At 39.2% G+C, this 15,440-nt stretch overlaps 1 protein-coding gene across 14 annotated transcripts in view; it reads right to left on the bottom strand.

The window, feature by feature from the left end:
- Positions 1–15,440, bottom strand: part of diaph2 (diaphanous-related formin 2) — a 347,379-nt gene that overhangs the window by 77,601 nt on the left and 254,338 nt on the right. The window lies entirely within an intron of this gene.

Consider the following 15,440-nt stretch of genomic DNA (forward strand, 5'->3'; position numbering starts at 1 on the left):
AACCTCCCATGCTGCCCTCTTCTAATTCTCCAGTCTGCCTACCATTGGGAAGTGACAACACTACTGACGGTAACATTGAACAAAAAACAAATGTATTTATTGAACGCTTGCATTTAAACTTCACTTTCTTCAGCCACTTATATTTTCTTTGCTCCACAAAAACATAGAGCTATCTGTGGAAATCATTGTTATTGGCTTAATTGGTTGTCGATGGGTGACATAGCAAAACAGGTTTTGGAGGCTTTGTAGAAATCCAAGAATAGGATCTTAACAGCAAGTCGACCGCTGAAGAAAACATTTGCTGAAATGATATCTGCTGTGATACAAACATGTTTCACCCTGGAAAATACTGCAATAAATATGTATTATCACAACACAAACATAAAGGAGTGTGAGGACGAGTCTTGAAAGGGGGATGAAAAGGCATGTATTATTAAAGGATCCAATAAACAATATATTTATTGATAGGTGTTTCATCTCAAGGAAGGAGCTTGAAAGTCAACTACAGATGATAGTCGTGCTAGGGAACACAACTGACATTAAGACCCCGAAATCCTTTGCAAACCTAACATCGATTCATTGCTGCAGTACACAGTTTTTCTAGACAAGTGGCATGCTAAGACACTGGCATGCTAAGACACTGGGATCAATTTGGGGATAATTTTCACATAATCTTTATGAAGACGGGTATCTGAGTAACACACACACTACAACACTAAAGGTATGTAGCTCAGCTGTGTTACCTGCTACAACTGCTCCATTTGGCAGGCTGTTGCTGTAATTTGCATCAGATTACATGCCCACAGAGGCAAACGCTCCTTAATGGGTAGCATCTTCCTCTGCAGGTGGCGGGGGAAGAAAACGTGAGCTGGGAACACAAAAATGATCTGCCTCCACAAATGCTCACTTGTCATTGGCTGATTGCTGCTCTTATGACATCCATTTGTGCTCTGAGATATAATTTGCAACTGCTCAATCTCTCTTCATTAGCATTAACTGCACCATTCCACAATGTGGACACATTAACCCAGTTCTTTTCGAAATTACCATATATGTAATTTTTTTTTTTATTCTTGTCCTGCTGTCACTTGAAACACTGGAGAGTTGATAGGCCACTATGATACCCCTTCAAAATAAAGCCGCCTTTTATGCTTGTGGATAGAACATCTGTGTTTTAATTGTCACTTACTGCACTGTGCGGTTGTAGTTTTGTTTTTTTAACTAGACTGCGTGTAGCCCACTTTTTTTATCTTTGCTGACAGGGGTGAGTTGTGGGTTGATGGGGGTATTGAGCAAAAGAACAATCTATATCACTCATTAAAATGCAAATGTGTTTACCAAGTCTTGCTTTGATTCTGCACTAACAACAACCAGTGGGGAACAATCATGTATCAACCTTGTGTAGCGACCTATTGAACGCACGCCGACGCCATGTAATGAAACAAGAGCTGAAATAAGAGCAGTTTCGACAGTCAATACAAATTCCTGTCATTATCCGAGAACGTGGAACAGAGACTTAAGCAGCACGAAATGACGCTGGCACAATTCCAAAGCTGAATTTCAAAGGAAACCGAGATGCATGCCCCAAATGAAAGAATATTACAAGTGAAACGGATAGAAAATGCTTGTGTGCTCTGCTCTGTAAGTAAACGTGGCTTAAAGCACAGCACCTGTTTATGCATTGTAATCTAATGCAGCTGGATAGACTTTGCGTGTAGCACCATTTAGGGTCCCCTGCTGACTGTGTCAAGAGAGGTACAGAGATAATAACACACCAGGTTTCTTATATAAATACTTTTGTAAAATAAAGCCTCCCCTCCAACTCAGTGGTTCCCAACCGTTAATGGCTTTTGACCCCTGAAAGTGAAATGGACCCCTGTCTATAGGTTCCATATGTGTTATGATCAGCTCATATGAAGAGTACGTCTGCTTCTAAGATTGTTTGATCTGGTCGTTTTTAGAAGCCTGAAAAGTAAAACTATCCAGATAAAAAAATAATTAATAAAATCCTCTTTTTGAATTTCTTAGCCAGTTTTTAAAACTATAATATTGGTATGTTGTCAATACAAATAATGTATGTACCTTGAAGCTCCCCCAAAACATTCAAGGAAATGCTTTAAAGGACATAGTGTCTCTAAAAAGTCAGTGTTAGAGAAAAAAGCCTCCATCAGTCATGTGTCATTAAGCTGCTAATTGATCGTAACGACTCCCTTCCTCTATTAGCTAGTGATCAGTGAACATGTGGATGACTATCGAGCTACACACCCACACCTAAATAAATAAACTCCAGATGAGCTCAATTGCTCAGATGGACATCTCATCAAAAAGAGCACAACTATTTAAAACCACAACCTTCCTACTGTTCATCCTCCTCCTGCAACTACTAGTTTAGAAATGGATTCCTTTTACATCAAAAGGCACAACATTGTACATTCATATATGATGGTATAAAATGAAGCACAACAAACTAGCTTGAACACAATTCTGTCCGGTAATTATTTGTTCCCCCTGTACTGTCAACAAGTGGTACAGAAAATAGAACTGCTAATCAATAACAATTGACACCCCTTATATGTGTAAAAAAAAAAATTCTCCACAAATCTAGTGGATGCCCTACTGGGAGTTTGCGTAGCAACACAAAGCCATGTGGGGCTCTGTTCAGAATATCTGCTCTCATATAATGTCTTCCTCTTGGAATCCTGAAGAGAGTTAGCAACCCACTTCTGAGCTTAGTTAATCTGAGAGAAAGGGATACAGAGAAGAAAAGAGATGGGCACCATGAGAGAGAGAGGACAAGGCAGTAATAAATGGGTGAGGAGACAGAGACAGTAAGTAAGAGAGATAGAAAGGGGGTCTCATTTTTTGCAAATCGTATCATCTTGGTGAAAGCGGACAGAAAGATAGATATGAGCATTACCACTAATCTCCAATCCGCACCTTGAAAAGAAATCTAACTTTCATTTGACAGTGACAAGCTCCCTCGTGTGATCTCTGAGGATGACAATAGCACTCAGTGAACAGATTACATAGTGTATTTACTGTCCTACAATATGTAGTAAATCTGCAGTCTGTAAGACACTTCCTTGATTTAAATTAAATTAATCTGAGTTATTTTATGGATGTTTTTCAAATCTACAGTTAAAAAAAAAACCATACCTTATATTATATAAAGTCCAATCGGTAGACTGTGAAATTAAAACTACTTTCCGAAAGGATTATTATCTCTGATCAGCCTTGCATCAGGGATAAGTCTTGATACTGCTCTGTTTTAGATCAAATCTAATAAGCTTAAAGGTAAGTATAGGGCTTAGTATTAATTTGTGGATAGAGGAGCCCATTCTGTACATAGTTCACTTGTAATATGATAAGGAGATATTGTTGGGGGATTAGGTTATCTCCCAAGAGATCTATTAGTGGATAAGTCCTACTGGCTGTCTTATGAATCATTACCTTACTGGTCACAATCTGATCTGCACACACTCTCCTTTAACTACCAACACAATGACCACACACACATGCACACGGACGCACAGCACCAGTGCACGCAACATGATTTAAAACCTCATGTCTAACAGCACAGCAATGCGTTTTCAAGACATTATAAATACCTTCCAGGTACGTTTTTCTGATTACAAAATAATGTTTTACGATAAATATTCTTTTTATTATGGTTTTCCACCACAAAAAACGAAAAGAAAAAAACTCTGAAAATGGACTGGAAGTAAATCCTATTTCTGCTTCATTAACACATTCTGGATCTGGTCTGTCTTGGCCATTGCTGCTAACATGTCTAGACAGCACAGAAGGGCATATCCATAGCCCTTTGTGTGATAGAACAGTAGGGAACAGGTGATTCATCAGCTGTAAATCCTGACATAATGGCTTGAGTGACATTACATAACACAAGGACTAATCTTCTACGTGGGGATACAGTTTCTGTCAAACTGGTTCCAGCAAAGTGCTTTTTGGCTATTAGCACAATAACCAAAATGGAGGGCTTTAACAGGATGGAAATGTAGAGGCAATCGGTGGGATAATTCTGCGAAGAATGCCTTTTTTAAAACCATTATTAAAATATTGGCACCAGCATGGCCCCTTTTATTTCACGCTTAGCTCAGAGAGCATCCTGCACCACCGTCACGACTGTGATATTTAGCAAGGTGAAAACAAGACAACAAACTGCACCGTGTTCCGACACAGAGCCTAAGGGTTGGACGGCTGGAATTCAATCTACTTTTTTCTACCTGTTAGAAATCTATTAGAGGCCAATAAGGATGTTGAGGGGAGAAGGTTTGCGATATTTCAGGTCAGCCTTAGAGGTTAATTGTTGAGTCGTCTGTCTGGTCAGTGTGGAGATCACTGTGTGAAACCAATCCAGAAGGCAGGGGATGAGCGGGAGCGTGGATGGCATTCAGGAGATTAGAGCGGTTGATGGGAGAGGCAGAGGTAGAGAGTGAACGAGGAGGGAAACATGAACCCATAGACCTCAAATCAACACTTTCACAGGGCTGCCAATGCTAAGTAGATTTAGACACACACTTAATGTGCTTGAGAATGGTTATGTGTAGCCAACAAGGCCATTGAGGCTAGCTGTACTTACACTTAAAGTACAGGGAGCGGTTTAACCTATGTGTCGAATATATTCTCTATCTACAACCTATGTTCTACGGAAACATTCAAAACCACTCATGCACACATGTAAGACTATCTGTACCACCTACTCATCCTTCAATGAGGTACTATAGAGTGATGAACAGAGGAGACAAAATGATTACTGACCAGACTAATCACATTCACGTAAACCTCAGGCTAATTCCATTCAACCCACTCTACCCCTGTTTTTTACGGTTAACATTTTAGGGGGAACAAATACGTTGAGATCTGCAATTGGGGATTGTTTACTGTTCTGATGAAGGTCAAATTAAAATGTAGAATGTGGTGGGGTGATGATAAATATGTGGCTGTCTGTTCAGATGTAAAGTGAAAAGACATGGCCCTCCTGTGGGCATTGCTCCACATCTCTCTGGCCACCGCCATGCCATTCCCATTTCACAACTTGTTCTACATCTATGACACACACACATACAAACACACACATGCTCTCACATAATACATGAATGCAGCAAAGGACTTCTCTCACAGACACTGGCACATACTGAATGTCCCTCGTCACCTTGCTCAGAGATGAATGAGTTTGCCATTGTCTTCAATCATTTTAATCACTTCCATGGAAACAGCCTCATTCACTGCTATCATTCTGTACTGCCTTGCAGCAATCTCATGTCTATCATACACTCCCACAAACCTCCCCTCCCTCACCAATACAATGACCACCACTCTCTTACAAACTCCTGTGATAACAATAATACTTATAAATGAGCAATTATGAATGTACAACTCTATAAATAAAGAGAAAGATCTGCAGTTTGACTTTGAATACAAACATGCATTGTATAGTGATCAAACCAGTTTACAGTGCCTTAAATAATTCCCTTATCATGGCCAAGTATGCCATTAAGGTTTCAGTTGAGAATACTTACACAGCAACATCATGCAAAGCAGTTTATGTCTTTGTATCTGCATTATTTGTACTTGTAAATGTATTGGAATGATTGTTACATTTAATAATCTCTAGTACATGAGTATGGGATACACAAATAACAAAACATCATAGAACAAATGTGACAGCAAACAATCCTGAATATGATGGATACCAAAGCAACACTCAATGAGTTCATATTAATGAATATAGCTGTAAGCCTTAAACTGGGGTCAACCTGAATGCTTCAAAGTGCAGAAGCTTCATTCGTAGCTATGGCAATGCTAAAATCAGATATACAAAAAGTGACTTTATTTTTTAAAAGATGCCCTCTGGTCTTCCTGTCATGCAGAAAAAAGGGAGGATGGTTTAATCCATTATTGTTATTGGACATGCAAGTGTAAACTGATTTGTGTTACTTTACGAGCGCTGCCCTTTGAGGAGGAAGCTGCTGTGTTGTTAGGTTTTTACATGTAAGGTTTCAAGCTGCTACAGGAAGCATCCGACTGATCAAATGTATACTATTGTTTGTCAGTTGCTCGGGACTTGCATAGCTGTCACAGATGAGAGAACTATTTCAAATATTTTCATAGGATGTATATTGTCTTAAAATGAAAAGGTAAACGTGAGTCTACTAAAGATGAACAATTACAGGTAAGAGTTGTTTCTTTTAGAGATCATCTTAATTATGCTTGGTTGGAAAAATAAACCATATTGAAGGACATGGTTTAATAATCTGTTAAAACGCTTCCCAGCAAAGTTGCATGTGTGTGTTTCCATGTAAACTGAATAATGTATTAAGTTTATTAAACAATACATTATTTACCATTTAACTTAGAAGGGATGCTTTAGAGGTATTCAACCAATTTAATTGGAGTACATTTTTGGAAAAATTCAGTCGATATAAGCCACTGTTACATAATGCATGTTTTATGCAAGTGTACACAATTTGAATTGAGAAGAGCAGTGATGATTTCCAGCCAACATACTGAATGGTGAGTATTCAGTCACAACCAAACACAATATGAAACAAAAGGGAAATTACTAGACTCTAGAATATTCCCTTTCTTTTCATGTGGCTACAGAAAGCATGTGATCAAATGACACATTGTTTTTGATCGATCGGTGATGAAATGCTTTTATGAAGAGATCATTATGCTTTTTCATAATCAATTGTCTTCAAACATGTTGACTTCTGCATGCAAACTGAATGAGTGGGATGATGGAGAACAAACAAATCAAATAAATAGTTTTATATTTAACTCAGATGCAGCATCACGACCTTGCTCGCAGATGTTCAAGAATATGACCAATGGATCCAACAATCCTCAGGCATCCTGCACTCTGCTGTACTATTCATCACAAACAGGCCTCAAGAGAACATTGAGCCCACAGAGCACATACAAATGGCAATCATTTGAATAGTTGAAGTTATTCTTCATTTTGCAACATCATGTTTCACTTTGTCTCTAGAAACAATGTGTAAACCTTTCCAACCTATTTTCAATCCCAATGATGGGTGCCATTTCTCATTTGAATTCCTTTTTACAATCAAATGCAAATCCGCAGTGGAGTGGTGTTTTCATGATAGCTGTGAAACACTATCTCGTCACCACTGGGTTTCGCAGAACCAAGCTGACGTGTCCCTCCAGTTAACGCCTGTTCCTACCTACACCTCTGGAAGTGTGCTTTCACACCTGCGAGTGTTCTGTGACACGTAACATCAGGACACGGTTGGACAGAAATGAGCTTGAATGTAATACAGTTGGCACCGTTGTGGTGTCTTTAAACATATCAGCACAGTGGGCTTTTAAAGAAGGAGGTGTGTAAACAAAAAAATAACTAAACATATTTTATAAAAACAATCTCATTATCACCCAGCAGTTGTGTGAAGTGGGAGGAGAGGCTGGTTCCAAAATAATTACATTACATTACATTGCATTTAGCTGACGCTTTTATCCAAAGCGACTTACAATAAGTGCATTATTGTGCAAATAATATTTGCCCAAATTTAAATTAGCATTTCAAAGATTTCTTTACACACAATCCTCAATGCTACAGGGTCCAGTAACATAATGGGAGTCTCCTAAACAGTGTTATGCTTTTATGTTATAGCCATCCAATTAAAAAATTCAAACTTAATTTCTGAGGAGGCATGTTTTTTTTTAATAGCTTGGTGAGCTTGATCCGAATGCTATAGTACCCATCAGCCGCAGCGGCTGTTGCCATGGATAATACAATCTACCCTGAGGTAAAAATCAGAGCTGCAGCTAATTCAGATTATTTTCTCATTGTTGCTATTGGGAACAAAACAATGAGCCGGAGTTGCCAAATTCATCTAATATTAATGTAAGTGAACTGATTTGAACTAAAAGGGAATTTATTTAATATTTATGATCAGGTTTCTGCAAAACATAATTCTTACTATCAGCACGCTGTTAGCAACTGTTCAACATCATGTTAGGCTCAGGGGATGGGTTGGATTCAGAATGAATCTTAGGAGTTGTAGTACACTTGTCTACTTATGTACAGGGACATGTGCCTTTGACTTATTATTAAGGAGCAGATGTCATCGTGTTATCCACTTTGGGTGTGCAATGCAATATCTTTGGTTTGGCAAAAAAACAAAACAATAAAGCACTCGTAGCCAATCCACCTACACTTTGGGTACAACGTATCACTGACACAATATAAATGGTTAGGATGGAAAGGGTAGCTTACAGACTACTGAGACAGGGTGGAATTAAAAAAGTACTTAATGTCAAAATTACAAAAATAATTTAACAAAAGGAAGTGAAAGAAAACTGATACAAAGCAATAAGTGTTGTCTTTCTTGTCTGCTTCAGAATTTCATGTGCTGTAAGATTATTGTACAGTAGCACAATGGAATTTGATGAACATTAATAATGTATTGGTAAATGTTAGGACACATCTGTACACTGAGATAATTGTTAAAATTGTGTTTTTACATTGTTGTTTGTATTATGTCAGTTAACAATGAAAATAAAAGATAATAATTTATCTAACGGCATTTGTGACCTTTAGTGATAATTCATCAACATGCCCATCCACGCTTCAGATTTTCTAAAAATATTTTACTTATGACTTTCACCAAATATCTTAAATGTTAAATGAGTTGCATGCTACCTGATAAACAACCGTTCTGCAGTGGCAAGGGAACGGGAGAAAAGCGAATGGACTTTCTTCCACTTTATTTGCTGAAGTTCTGTATCTTAAAAAACTAGATACTGTCATCTTTTATGTTTTCTTATTACTTCCACTCTATACAGTTTGCTTTAAGCACACATTTCGGGATGTGTTCTGCTTGTGCTGGTTATACCCTGGTGGTGCAAATTATCTCCTCTACTTATAATACTTTTGATGTACGCATAAGAAAAAGGTTTTTAGAGAAGAGTTTCGTCATAAAGACGAGATTATATAAACACTTTTTTTCTTGCCAGACAGAATCAGAACCCTATGACAAGATATCCCAAGTAGTGGGTAACATTTCTGTTTTTCAAAATGGATGCTTTCCCCTTCAGACAGTCTGTACGAAATTATAAACGTCACTTTGATATTGAAGAGTATTTCAGCCTGCAATTTGGGATGAAAAGAACATTCTACTTATGTGTACTACCAAGTCATTTTGCACTTTGTAACTATGATTTTCTTTCTGCACAGGAACCTTTGAAAGTCGTGCCAAAGGAAAAAAAAGGAGTGCAACACAGAAAGAGATATACGGTCTCTATGGTTTCAAACTACGTTCTTAAGTTAGGATGGAAAGCTGCAAGGCATGAAGCCAAAAAGCCCAGGGATCAACCATAAGTCTTCATCACAGAAAGTCAATTCAAGGTCAGCTGCTGGTTCAGGTAGCAGATGTGTTTCACACATCCCTGTTGCTGTTAAGTGACAGGGCTTAGAGCCTTAGACCCACCAGCAGTGTACAGTCTGAACATGTGTGTGACAGGAGGAAACAAAGAGAGGAAATAGAGAGAGGGGAAATGGATTTTGAAACATTTACGTTGCTAATCCATGTTATTTCCATGTCACTACTAACTACAATGTGTTAAATGCCTCTCTCTTTCTGTCACTGCAGGTGTTAGTGCACCAGCCAGAGGTTCCTCTTCACAGCTCATCTCTTGTAATCATGTCCATGGAAGAGCCATCATCAACACAAACACTAGCACTTCTGGAGGTCGCTCTATCTATCAGTTCTGCTAATTGGAGGTTAATTGTCGATACAAAAGCCACACAGGCATGACTGTTGTGTACACTCACACTATATTAACCCTGCCGTGAAAGCTATAAAGATAGTGGATATTGAATTTGCCGAAACATGCCTGACATATTACTGGTTTGATGCATTGGAACAAGGTAATGAGGATATCAACATACAAGACATGTTCTAATGTGAGAGTGAGTATACAAATCAAGTGGGATGTGAGTGTCTGTGCCAAGTCAGCTATGGCCGTCTGTACCATAAAGATACATGAAGTAACACAATACCACGGATAAAGCGGAGAAGCAATTAAGACCAGTAACCATCGGAAATGAGCTTTGCCCGTGGTTGCTTCACATCAAGCAAATCACATATAGACTAGGGACAGTCCATTGATTGGTCAAATTGATGAAACAGTCAATTATTGCCTGGGTAAATTATTGACCTGAAGGCAGAGGTGGTATGTTACGTGGCCCGGCATTTATGTTTCCCTGCTCAATCATCGCAGCACATTGCTCATCAGGATATCACTCTCCTTGTTAGGTTCATACAAAGTTCATACTATGCTCCCATTGCATGCTTCCAATCCTATGTTTTAATTTCGAATGATGGCTGTCAGTATCAAAAGAAACAAATGGTATTATTAATTGAATACAATGATCAAGGTCTGTTGAATAGAAGATTAGCAGTTCAAGTATACTATTAATTGTCTATATATAGAGGGAGTATGGAGCCTTTAAGCACATGTCATAAGCAAAGAATATCATCTAAAAGCTGAAATTCAACAGTGTGTTTTGACAATGCTGTCTGGGCCTTGACTGGCAGAGAATGCCAGCCAATCCCTATTTGAAATGCGACAAGGACAAATAAAGCCTGTCAGAATGAGTTGGGGGGACGTCTACTGAGAGCCACATGTGGTGGGAAACAGAGTCGTGGGGAGAGAGGGAAAGAGAGGGATAGAAAGTGTTCCTTCTCTACATGACTCTGTCCCTGAGACACACGTCATGCTGCTCCCCCCACAGTGGGAGACCCTGACAGGATACTGTCTGTGCAGCATTCCTCCTCTGTGTGATTGATGAGCCTCATTTTGCCAATTAATGGAGAATCCCCTGTTGACTACCATCAGATTTCCGTTTGTAACTGTTAGTGTTTCTGACTGTCACAGATTCATTTTAATTAGACATGTCTTTCTCCTCCGACTTTTCTATTGTGCCTCAAATTCGCAACGCTGAGTGCACAGTTACATGCTGGGGAAATGGCTCACTCTGTTATTTGCTGTCATTAGTTTATTCGCAAAGTGCACGGCTCAAACTGTTGAAGGCCAAGTCTTTTTGAAGGACCCTAATGTCGACCATATCCCGTATCTTATAATCAATTAGCAAACGTGAGGCACTTTATTTGCATAATGAAGCGTCTACAGTAATTGCTCCAGTACGTGCACATGCAGTCAATAACTTTGGCTAATCGCTTCTGTGGCCATGTATATGAGCAGGATGCAGAGAGATGGCCTGCAGTCGTGCAGACAGTGATCCCTTGGTCCTGTCAGGGGAGAGGAAGGATAGCCACCATGGAGCGAAGTCAGAAATCAACAGAGAGGCCAGAAGCAAACAGCAGAACAATACTGTATTCCCTCGACAGCATCAGCAAGAAATAATAACATTACTGTGGGCAAAGGAGAGGAAGTGTTTGGGCATTAGTTTGATTTACATTTTAGAGAGGCTTTCAACCGGCACACACAGCAACTTCAGCTAATGATGCAAAGACCTTTTCATCAAGGAGCGATTCCATGCCTTTGTGGCGCTGCCCCCTAGCCACTATTTGCAATAAAGGCACAGAAATGGTGCTACTAGATGTCTGTACAGGAATAAATGTCAGCCTTGTAAATGTCTGCTCTGAACACCATCTAGTAACATTAAGTACATTTCACCCAGCTCACTTCACAGTTAAATTATACTATGGCTATTGTAGTAAAATGTATCATAATGGCAATCCTATGAATGGGTAATGCAGAGGCCTATCAAGCACATGAAAACAGCATTATATCGGGCACTTTGTCTGAATCCATTTTCCTGTGAGTCAACCTGTGTCCTTAAACTCCATCCATCTTCTATTGTGGATTCCCATGGCGAAAAACACTCTTAATCCTTGATGTCTCATATTTACTAGACAAATAACTCCAGTCACGTTTCCCTTCCACTTGCATTTGATAGAATAATTTGCCAACAATGGGCCTGCCATTCAACTGAGTCTCAGGGATTTCATTAAAACATCAAATGAAAGTGAAATCATGAGCCATGACGGTGGAGAGTGGGGATGGCTAAGCAGAGAAGCGTGGCTGGTGTCTACTGCAGGATTAGAGCTCAGCAACAAGTGCTCAAGGGGGGCTTTGCATCAAACCCAGGAGCCCATGACAAATGAGGGCGGCTGGGCCTCTGTCTATTACCCTGCACTAAGCTTGGGCCTTTTGGGGAAGTAATGAGGTGCAGATTGGTGCTGCTGCCACTGGGTCCCCAGCCCAACTTTCTGTAGAGCAGAAATAATCAGTGGGGACACGAGCCAATAGGGACCAGGCTATACAGCAGCAGAGCAACACATGGAATCGTGAAGATAAAACAGAATAACTGAAATAATATTATTTCAAAACACTATAGCCTGATACATACATTGGCTATTCTCCTTTTGCACACCATTCATACTGTGAATCAACCTCACACAAGAGGCAGAATGCATACAGAAGGTGTATTTTTAAAGGGGGAGTAGCTCTGAATCCCTGCAGGACTCAGTAGATCCCAAAGGACACCCTCCAGACTGGCAATGGAAGGAGGCTTTATCATATGAGAGTTGTATACTCAGGAGCAGAGGCGTACATCCAGAGTACATCATGGGTGTAGCTCCTGCCCCTGGGAGCTGTAGTCCAGGCAGCCTGTCAGCAGGTTTACTCTGCTGCTTAATGGAGCTGCCACATCAGGACGGGTGTCACTGCCTAACAAGATACTGATTGGCCAACTTCTAGGGAATTCACTTTATGACCAGAGGGCACTAATATGGTCTTTTGTCTGACAATGAACACAATGGGGAGACAGACAAGACATTGGCAAAATGATATGTTTTGTACGGTACACGTGAAGTTTGTAAAATATAATTTGTTCTTGGCCTGAATATAAAGTATTCAGTATGTCGACATGTTACATATATTCATGATTTAACCCACACATCTCATGACTTACAGCATTTGTATTCTGTAAAGTATAACACTTGATTTATTGATAGTAGTAGTTGCTCTGCTTATTTTTAATATACTGTATAGATGGACTATGTCTCATGTACACTGTACTTTCCAATTTGGCTCCGAGAGGGCAGCAAGTGAAATTCAAAGATATGTAAGCAAAATTTTTATTGCATATGTCAAATGTGAACAAAAGTGTAGATAGGCCACTAATTAAATAAACACCATATATTAAAGGTGAGGACTTGTCTTTCAGTTTCTTACATTAGATTACATTTGATTGGATTCAATTCACCATTATTGTTTTATCACACACTAAATACCAGTATAAATAGTTTGCATCCAACCAGATAGTATATATATATATATAAAATATATGACATATATATATAAAAACAAAACTAAATCCTTGGAAGACAGCAACATAATCAACACATCCTTTTTATTTGTTTGAGCTTTTTCTTTCACTAAAATCTTAATTAGAATAACAATGTTAGCAAAAATAACAAACAGTAATTCCAGAAACACCTATTAAAATATGTTAATTAAAAGGATATTATCCGTTCCACTGTGTGGAATGCAGCATGAAATATTACTATTTGTTTTAGGTATTGTAATTTTCTGTTGCTTTATCTGAGTCATGGACATTCATATTGAGGTGAGAGACACAGACACAAACTCCATTAGTCTTATGCACCTCTACTTATGTACACAGGTTTCCATTGAGTTTTGGATACTTAAAAGGCTCCATGGCTTATCTGTGCTTCAGTTAATTGGCGACACAGTTTACAGTGAATTTCATTAGCAGAGGGTTTGGGAGGGGGGGAGGCTCAAAGGAAGGTGGTGATTAAGAGAGGGCTTGTGTGATTAAGAGAGGGCTTGTGTGTGGCCAGGAGGGTGGTTGTTTGTGTAATTCTGCTTGAAAAATTATAATGTGCAACTAAAAGAGCCACCAGCATGTTTTAACCCAGTTTCCAGTATACATACATGCAGAAACATAAATAAACAAGTCATAACAAATCTGGAAATAACCCAACTTACATCTCATTCAAACACATAAAAGGTGTGGTAAAGCGGAATAGCTCCTTTAAACAACACTTTGCTTCTCTCGACCAAACAAGCCTCTAAGAGGGGATGTTTTCTGAGTTTAAACTCAGCAGCCTAATAAATAAAACAATTGTTGCACTAACAACCATTTATTGAACCTTAAGTGCTATGTAGACCTGTTCACCAGCCTGAAGGAAACAGAGTTTCCAACTATTGCATGTTGACAAAGGCCATTCATAAACACATTGGAGTGAACACCTCCCTCTGTGAGGGTAAACTAAATCAGGCTGAAGTATCTGAGAACAACATAGAGGAAGTACCTGTTTAAATGAATCTGCCTTTTTTTATACCCTGTGTGGGCTACAACGTTGGTGTGAGAAACTGCCGATGGCAGGTGTGTGGGCTATTTAGGATCACGTGGAATGTTTATTATTCGCCAACAGGTAAATACTGCAAATATGTCTTGACGTTTGAAAAATGGCTTCTTCATGGTGGCAGGGAATTGTCAAGGGAGGCATCAATATGATAGACGGACTAGAATATGAAATTATGTCTGGGTAATTAAGCACAATGCTTCAATAAAATAAATGCACCCCCATTTGATAGAGAAGCTGGTTCCCAAAGAAAGACTGGCTTAGATTTAACAACACACTTCAGATAGATATCTAAGCACATCAGTTTTAACAATGCTTTGCAAGTCCTTGGTATTTTAAAGAATTTGCTTTTATTCTGGGCAAATACGGAATGTTTTTGAACTAAATTCATGGCCAATGGCTTCAAGCCACATAGCTCCATTCACTCAGCCTTGTAGCCATTTAATTATTCGACTAAGGCTATTTTACTGGCAAAACCCATAATGTGTAACAATACCACACACACGCACGCACGCACGCGCACACACACACACACACACACACACACACACACACACACACACACACACACACACACACACACACACACACACACACACACACACACACACACACACACACACACACACACACACACACACACACACACACACACACACACACACACACACACACACACACACACACACACACACACACACACACACACACACACACACACACACACACACACACACACACACACACACACACACACACACACACCAACAGACCTACAAATGCAGGCAAGTCATTATTTTCTTGGAATAATATGGCTGTAAACAGGAGCATAACATATATTTAAGAAGAATACAAAAGAAAAGTAAATACAAACTATGTTTTAATATTTAAAACACATTTCAAAGCATCAACAGAACTCAGTGGTTACCTATTTATATGACTATTAATAATAGTGATGTATGTATCTCTCTATTTACTGATTGTTACTATGGAAACACAACTCTAAGCTAAGGCGTGAGCTTGAGGGAAAAGGCT

Source organism: Notothenia rossii, assembly GCF_949606895.1.
Source record: "Notothenia rossii genome assembly, chromosome: 3".
Taxonomy (NCBI): domain Eukaryota; kingdom Metazoa; phylum Chordata; class Actinopteri; order Perciformes; family Nototheniidae; genus Notothenia; species Notothenia rossii.